This window comes from Calypte anna, chromosome W (genome assembly GCF_003957555.1).
Source record: "Calypte anna isolate BGI_N300 chromosome W, bCalAnn1_v1.p, whole genome shotgun sequence".
Lineage (NCBI taxonomy): Eukaryota > Metazoa > Chordata > Aves > Apodiformes > Trochilidae > Calypte > Calypte anna.
In genome coordinates, this window is record NC_044276.1 from 23,690,190 (window position 1) to 23,697,126 (window position 6,937).

Consider the following 6,937-nt stretch of genomic DNA (forward strand, 5'->3'; position numbering starts at 1 on the left):
GCCAGTCTCTTGGTAGCATCGTAAGTAAGGGCAGCCCAGGTTGGAGGGCGCCCATTGGCCACATCTGGTTATTCACCTTACGTAAATCCTGTATTAGTCGCCATTTACCTGATTTTTTAGGAACCACAAATATAGGTGTGTTCCACAGACTGACTGATGGCTGGATGTGTCCTGCATCCAGCTGTTCTTTCACTAGAGTGATGGCAATTTGTAGCCGCTCTTTTTGTAAAGGCCACTGCTCCACCCAGACAGGGGTGTCTGTTCTCCATTTTAGTCTGGGTGTTGGCGGCACTTTTGCAGTGGCCCTTACTGAAAATTTTGAGGGGATCGGGTGGGTTCAGGGATGGAGAGGACGGCTCCTAGCTGACTCATTACTTCCCTGCCGATCAGCCCTCCGAGTTGTCCTGGCAACGATAATACTTAGGGACGTACGGTTACCTTCTGTCCTCCGGGAAACTGTAATTGCACAGGTTCTAGGGCCTGAAGGGGAGTGGAACCACCACCTACTCCCTGGACGGCATCACGGGCCGTGACAAGTTTCCAGTGATGAGGCCACACATTGAGGTTGATGATCGTGACGTCAGCCCCTGTGTCCATCATCACGGAAAGTGTCTTTGCCTCTTTTCCAGCGGTCATCTTTATGATGATAATGGGCCTGGTCTTCATCTGTTGCACTAAATTTACTAGAGTGCCTCCAGATGATCCAAAGCCTCGATCGCCTCGTGCCGTGGGAACGTTCTTTCCTATATTCATTTTCGGGAGCAGGACTAGTTGCGCTATTCGGGTTCCCGCTTTGATTATCAGGGGAGGCGTCAATGTGAGACACGTGATCATTATTTCCCCTGTAGAATCTGCATCTATTACCCCTGGAAGCACAATAAGTCCTGCGATTCCTGTGGATGAACGTCCCATTAACAAAGCCCCTACCGTGCCATTTTCCCGATGTATGGGTCCGTGTATCCCCATCGGTAACCGATAAACCTGATTAGTCGTCAACGTAATATCTATTGCGCAGGGCAAATCGATGCCCAAGCTTCCTCTTGTGGCTGGGGCGGGGAGCCGTTGTATAACGCTGGCCCGGCTACTTGTGTCCCGGTGCGGGGGCCTTGCGCGCTGTGTCGTCCGTTTTTTGCGGACCAGCATGCCCGGTTGTTATGACTACTTTTTTGGCAGCAGTCGCACCATACCGTAGCCGAGCAATCCCTCGCCGAGTGGCCCGTTGCTCCACAACGGTAGCAGACGGAGGTGGGTTTTCTTGGTCGATTTCTTCTTTTGAATCGGTTTCCCCTTCCACCTAGCCTCTGTGCTACTACTGCAAGGAGCTTCTGGGTGGGCTCCAGAGCGGCAGCAAAGGCACTGGCCATTCCCTGATGTTGCTGCGTCTGAGTGGCCCTGGCAGCATGTCCGAGACGCCAGCTGTCTTCGGTAATGTGGAAAACAGCGATTTCATTCTCGGATTCGCGTCTTCAAACGCCAGCAATTTAAACATTGAATCCCTTTGCTCCGCTCCCAGCACGGATTGAGCTGGGACAGACTGCCAGAGTCTATCGACAAAATGTTGGAACAGTTTGTCCATCCCTTGTTTAACAGCAGTGAACGAAGGGAGTGGGGTGGGCTCGGGGACCACGTTAAACGCTTGACGGGGCAAATGCGCAGTGATATGATGGAGCACAGACGGGAACTGGAGTTGTACTTGTACATCCGCGAATTGTCCCGCTCCCGTGAGCATCTCGACAGTTACCCCTGTCAACGGGTCACCGGGAGCTCAAGGGCGGTTCACCTCTGCTTGGGCCAGGCGCTCCCATTCTTTAACCCATACGATCTGCTGGGAGGGGGTAAGTAGGTACCTGGCCAAGTTGCGGCAATCATAGGGACAGTTGGTGTCTGCGGTGAACAACCAATCCAGGATGGCCTGGCCACTCTCCGATCTTAATCCTCCCTCTCTCAAGGTCTTCTTGGCTTTTTGTAGGGTTTTCCAGCTATGTTGCTCAAATATAGGCGGCCCATTATTATCATAAAGGACGGGGCAGGCAACGGTGCTGGTCTCCCATTCGCCTTCGAGGAGGGCATCACGGATGATACCGGACCATCTTCCGGGTCGGGATTTGCCAGCCTCTTTGGTGCCAGGGTTGGTCCGCCTTGACAACAGTGGAGCTGGAATGCCTTCGCCATCGTCGTCAGGGAGGGTGGGTGGGTCTCGGTAGGTGTGAAAGGATGACCGTTGCTCTAAGTTCATTATTCTCTTTTCCAGGGACTTCACCGCTTGAGTTGTTTGTTCCAGCAGGGCTTTTATTGTAGATTCTGGGCCGACAGGTGTGGCTGATGGAGCGGCTGCTGCCTTCTCATGCTCATTTTCTGAGCTGGGAGGTGGCAGCGAGGGCGGTTTTACACAGCAGCTGGAGTCACCCGCCCGTATCTTCATATTGTTTTCAGCCTTCGGAGCAGGAACTTCTTTTCCTACCTCCAGCCCGATATCTGAGAGGAATTCAGCTACGGAATGATGTACTTTTCCTCTCATGCCCTTGATGCCAAAGCTGTTGTTCCTTAAGATTGGGAACGCCTTTTGGGCTTTTTCATTCTCCGTCAGTAACGGAGGCACTGTTGGGACTACACCGGTTTCTGCCTCAGGAGGTGACGTTCTATTATTAAGGCTGCCGTTTGGCGGGATTGCCGCTATTGCGGTGATGGCAGCTTTCGCCTCATTATATCTTTTTTAAGGCATTAGTCACCACTTCCCAGGTGGCATCTACTCCAGTTATATTTTTTCGAACTTCTTGATCGTGGAGGTCATTCAATAGGTTACCAACCTCCCTCCAAAGGTCTCACGTAGCAACAGCGGAGGAGTAGGAGAGTCCATGCTCGATGGGGGTGCTTGGTGAAAGTCCCATCTTCCTTTCCTTTTTCTTGGTCAATTATTAGTGTCAAAAGAAGGGTAACGGGTCTTCTTACCTGACTGTTAATTGCTGTTCGCTCTAGGGGGTTGGATCCCTCTTTCCTGATTCGTCGGAAGCACGGGTTAGACCGAAGTCTATGCCCGCATTCCCCACCAGATGTAGCAGGACGAATCTTCCTTCAGGGATCAATGCCTCAAGGTCTGAGCAGGTGTAGCAGTATAGACTTGAGAGTTGTGCTCTATCACTCACGTAGTGGAACTAGCAAGATCAGACCATGGCTCAATGAGCTACCAGCCTCTCTTGTGACTAGCCCAAGAGTGAGCTACTTGGTGGGTGTGAGCCTCACCTTTTATTGGCCCCCTGGTCTTGCACATGCTCAATAGGGGGCCTGCCCTAACTGGGCACAGGTGGATTTGATACTGGCTCACACCCACTTCTTGGTAATCAGAGGCAGCTGACTGCTTTGTTCCACTACACATGGCTGCAGTCCTGGTTGTTGCTGTTTGTGTCAGAAGGAGCAGGGACTCTGTTCACTGGCTGCCAAGGAGTTGTCCCAGCTGTGCAAAAAGGGCTTCATGGGAATGGTGGGGACAGGGACCAATCCTAGAGTGGACATTTGTTGGGAAACTGTTTGGAAGGAAACAGACGTGAGCAATCCTGACTATTTAGCTTTAGCTAGAGTGAGCTAAGGGCCTTGAGGCACAGCTGCAAGGTTACTGAAAGATGAGCTATGGGAAAAAGATAAGGGAGCTGGCAGCAGAAAAGAAGAATAACAGGATAATGATGTAGCCAGCAGAAGTTCTGTGAGAACAGGATTTGTGGCCAAGATATAGCCACCTGCAAGATATCGTTTTATAAACAAGGGCTCTATATAAAGCGAGCATGAATTGTTAATAAATGACTTCACTTTAACCATATTGGTTACTACGTGTTGTCCTTAAGCCTCCGCGGATTTTCTACAGACATTTTTCATATGAGATTGTTGGTGATGGCAAAGGCACTATAGCTTCTGTCCTCCCTGTGTAAAGGAACCCTCACAACAGAAAGTACTTTAAGAGGTTTCTTTTGGTGTTTTGTTTTGTTTTTTTTTTTAGGGCTCCCTCCATCTCCTCTGAGGAGAGTTCTTGGGTATCAGAAACCCTCAGCATTGCTGCAGCACTCAGGCAGAACAGAGTGAGCAAAGAGCATTGCCTGCAGTTGCATGCAGAGAAGGGGGAGCTGGGCTGTGTCTCTGTCTCTCCCTGCTGAGAGCAGGGGGACTCAGCTCAGAGCACTCAGTGTCTCAAGGTCACAGCACCCCGTTTCCAGCCCAGGACACACGAGGCTCATTGTGCCCCTGGAAGGCAGCTCACAGCTTAGACAGACAGCCTAAGGAGAAAGCCCAGGGATGGAATGCGGGCATCTGATGCAGGAAGGTCAGCTCCCTGCCCAGCCTCACTCAGACTGCACTGCCAAAAGCGTCCCAGGGCAGAGCACAGCTGGACACCTCCTTGCCTAAAAACATCTGCATGGGAGGAGCAACAAGAGCTGTGCACATAGGTTCAGGCTGGCATGGATCAGGACCACAGGCAGAAGAACGGATGGAATCCTCCCAGGATGCTGAAGCAAATGGGGACAGGTGAAGAATAAGGGAGAGAGAGTTATGGGTTGTACACTAAATTACACAGCTTTAGTGAAACAGTAATGATAAAAAGAAAAAAAAATTAATACATATACACAAATACACAGGAAAATTGATACCTCCCCCCCTTTTTTCAGTAACTCTCACATCACAATTGAGGCTGCAGGGCAGCCCTGGGAAAGTCCAGGCTGGACGCTAAGATGGTGGGTGAGGCTGGTGAAATTGGAATGAAGTCTTTGGTCCCAGATGAAAAAATACAAATTGACTGTGAACCTAGGTATTCAAAGGAGGATCAAAAATTGATTGAGGATCTGGGAGGAAAAAAATTAAAAGGGCTAAAACACCACAAGACAAGCTAATAGTTCCCTTAGCATTATTATGGACCCTGGTTATGGCAGAACACAGGAAGACCCATTGGGAAACTGAAGCCTTATATAAATATTTGAACCAGCACACAGTGAGCTAAGTCTATTTGAAATTATGTACAGAAGGCTCTATATTGTGCTGGTGGGAACATTGACTCTATCTGGGGAGGAAATATTATCTGATTATGTAATAACATTAAAGAAACAACTGTGGGAAATTGAGAAATTTATTCTGGGAGCTAGAGCCTGAGGTCTCAGTGGGCCCACACATGATGTTAAACCTGGTGATTATGTATATGTTAGATCTCTTTCAATTCTCCCTTAGAGCCTAAATGGGAATGTCCATTCCAAGCCCTGCTCATTACACATACCTCTGTGAAGATTAAAGGTCAGCTTGGATACATCATATGAGAATAAAGCAAGCTCCTAAACAGAAAAGGGAGGCTATCTTGACCAGCCCTCTCACACTCAAATGTTGTTGAATTTTCAATCGGACACTGAATGATTATGAGAAATGGAGAAGACATCAGCTTCGTCAGAAGGTGGAATCAGGCAAATACTTTAGGAAAAGCCTGAATGGGAAAAGTATCCTCTAGGTCAAGTAAAAGAATTTACTAACTGTGTAGAAAAGGGTGAAAGTGATTCAGATTTAGACAGTAAAGGGTTAAAATGTAGAAAAACAAGGGTAGAGAGAAAATTCATTTGTCTGTGTCATAGATAAGAGAAACCAACTTTGTCTAGGTAAGCATTAAACCAGACATGTATTTTCCATAAAGAAAACTCCCTGAAAAAAAAACAGCGAGAGACAGTTTGTTGTCTGAAGCCCTGACAACTCAGCAAAGGTGGAAAGGACACCATGAGGTAGACTTGGAGCCTTCCTCCAGAAGACCCCAGTCCATGACCACCAGGGGACAGTGCGCGTGCAAAGATGGGTGGAAACTTACGTCAATAGCTGATTTGAATAACCTCCACTTCTTGAATATTTATTCATGTTCCTGTAATCCATGTGCATTACTTTGTGTAATAAACAGCTGTCTGCATTTAGCAGCGGTGTGCAAGTGAGGAGGAGAGATCCCCCTGGCACCCAGCGCTGCAATAAACATCCCTGCTTTAGAACCTTTCCTGGGCTGTAAAGTTTGTTTCCGCACCTCACACCCTTCGACGAATTTCCAACCAATCCCCAAGCAGTGGTCAAACCCCGCAGCACGCTCACTCCACTTTATGTCCTGAGTGTGACATCTTATGGTATGGAATGACCCTGACTCGAATAAATGTCTTTCACCAGTCCTTAGGGAATTCTTTAATAATGTTTGTGTCTTCCTGCATGTAGCTACCAAAAATATTTCTCATCAGATTTTCACATGTAGAAACATAACCACATTAGAGGCAACTTGTGCCCAGCAGATGCTTGCAGAGTGTATTTTACTGTGTAGGAAACGTTCTCTATTTGACATTTCTCTACTTGCAAAGAGGAAAACCCCAACTGTGCCTGAGTGGAGGAGCTCTCGACGAGAGATAGGTTGGGAGCTGGTGCAAAGGAACTGTAACATCCAGCTGCAGCCTACAAGGGAGAAGTCTGATGATAGGAAAATGCATGCTGTATAGAGGGTAGAAGTGGTGGCAGAAACAAGGTGATTGTGACAAGGTGGTGCTGACAAAGTGGTAGAGGCAAATTATCCCAAACCCTTCCCAGGGAGCCAATGAGAGCAATGTTGTGTTTGGGGAGGTGAGGAACAATGTTCTTCATGGAGTGCTGGACTTCAAAGGTTTTTCCTCGCTTTCCAGGCGTCTTGATGAGTCACTCTGAACCAATAGTAGTAGAATTTAAATTTCTTAATTGAAAACCAGTAAAATAGAACTTTTCAATAGTTTCTATTCCATGCTCTTTCTTCACACTGGAACCTCTCGAATTAGCTGTGCAAGTATTGAACAGTAAAATACCAAAGGGTAAGACAAAGCTGGTCCGTACTGTAATGGGCCCCCTGGTGCCAGAGGGACTGAGCCCATGATCCTCAGGTACTGACAAGAGGCTGAAAAAAACCCCATCTTTATAAGTT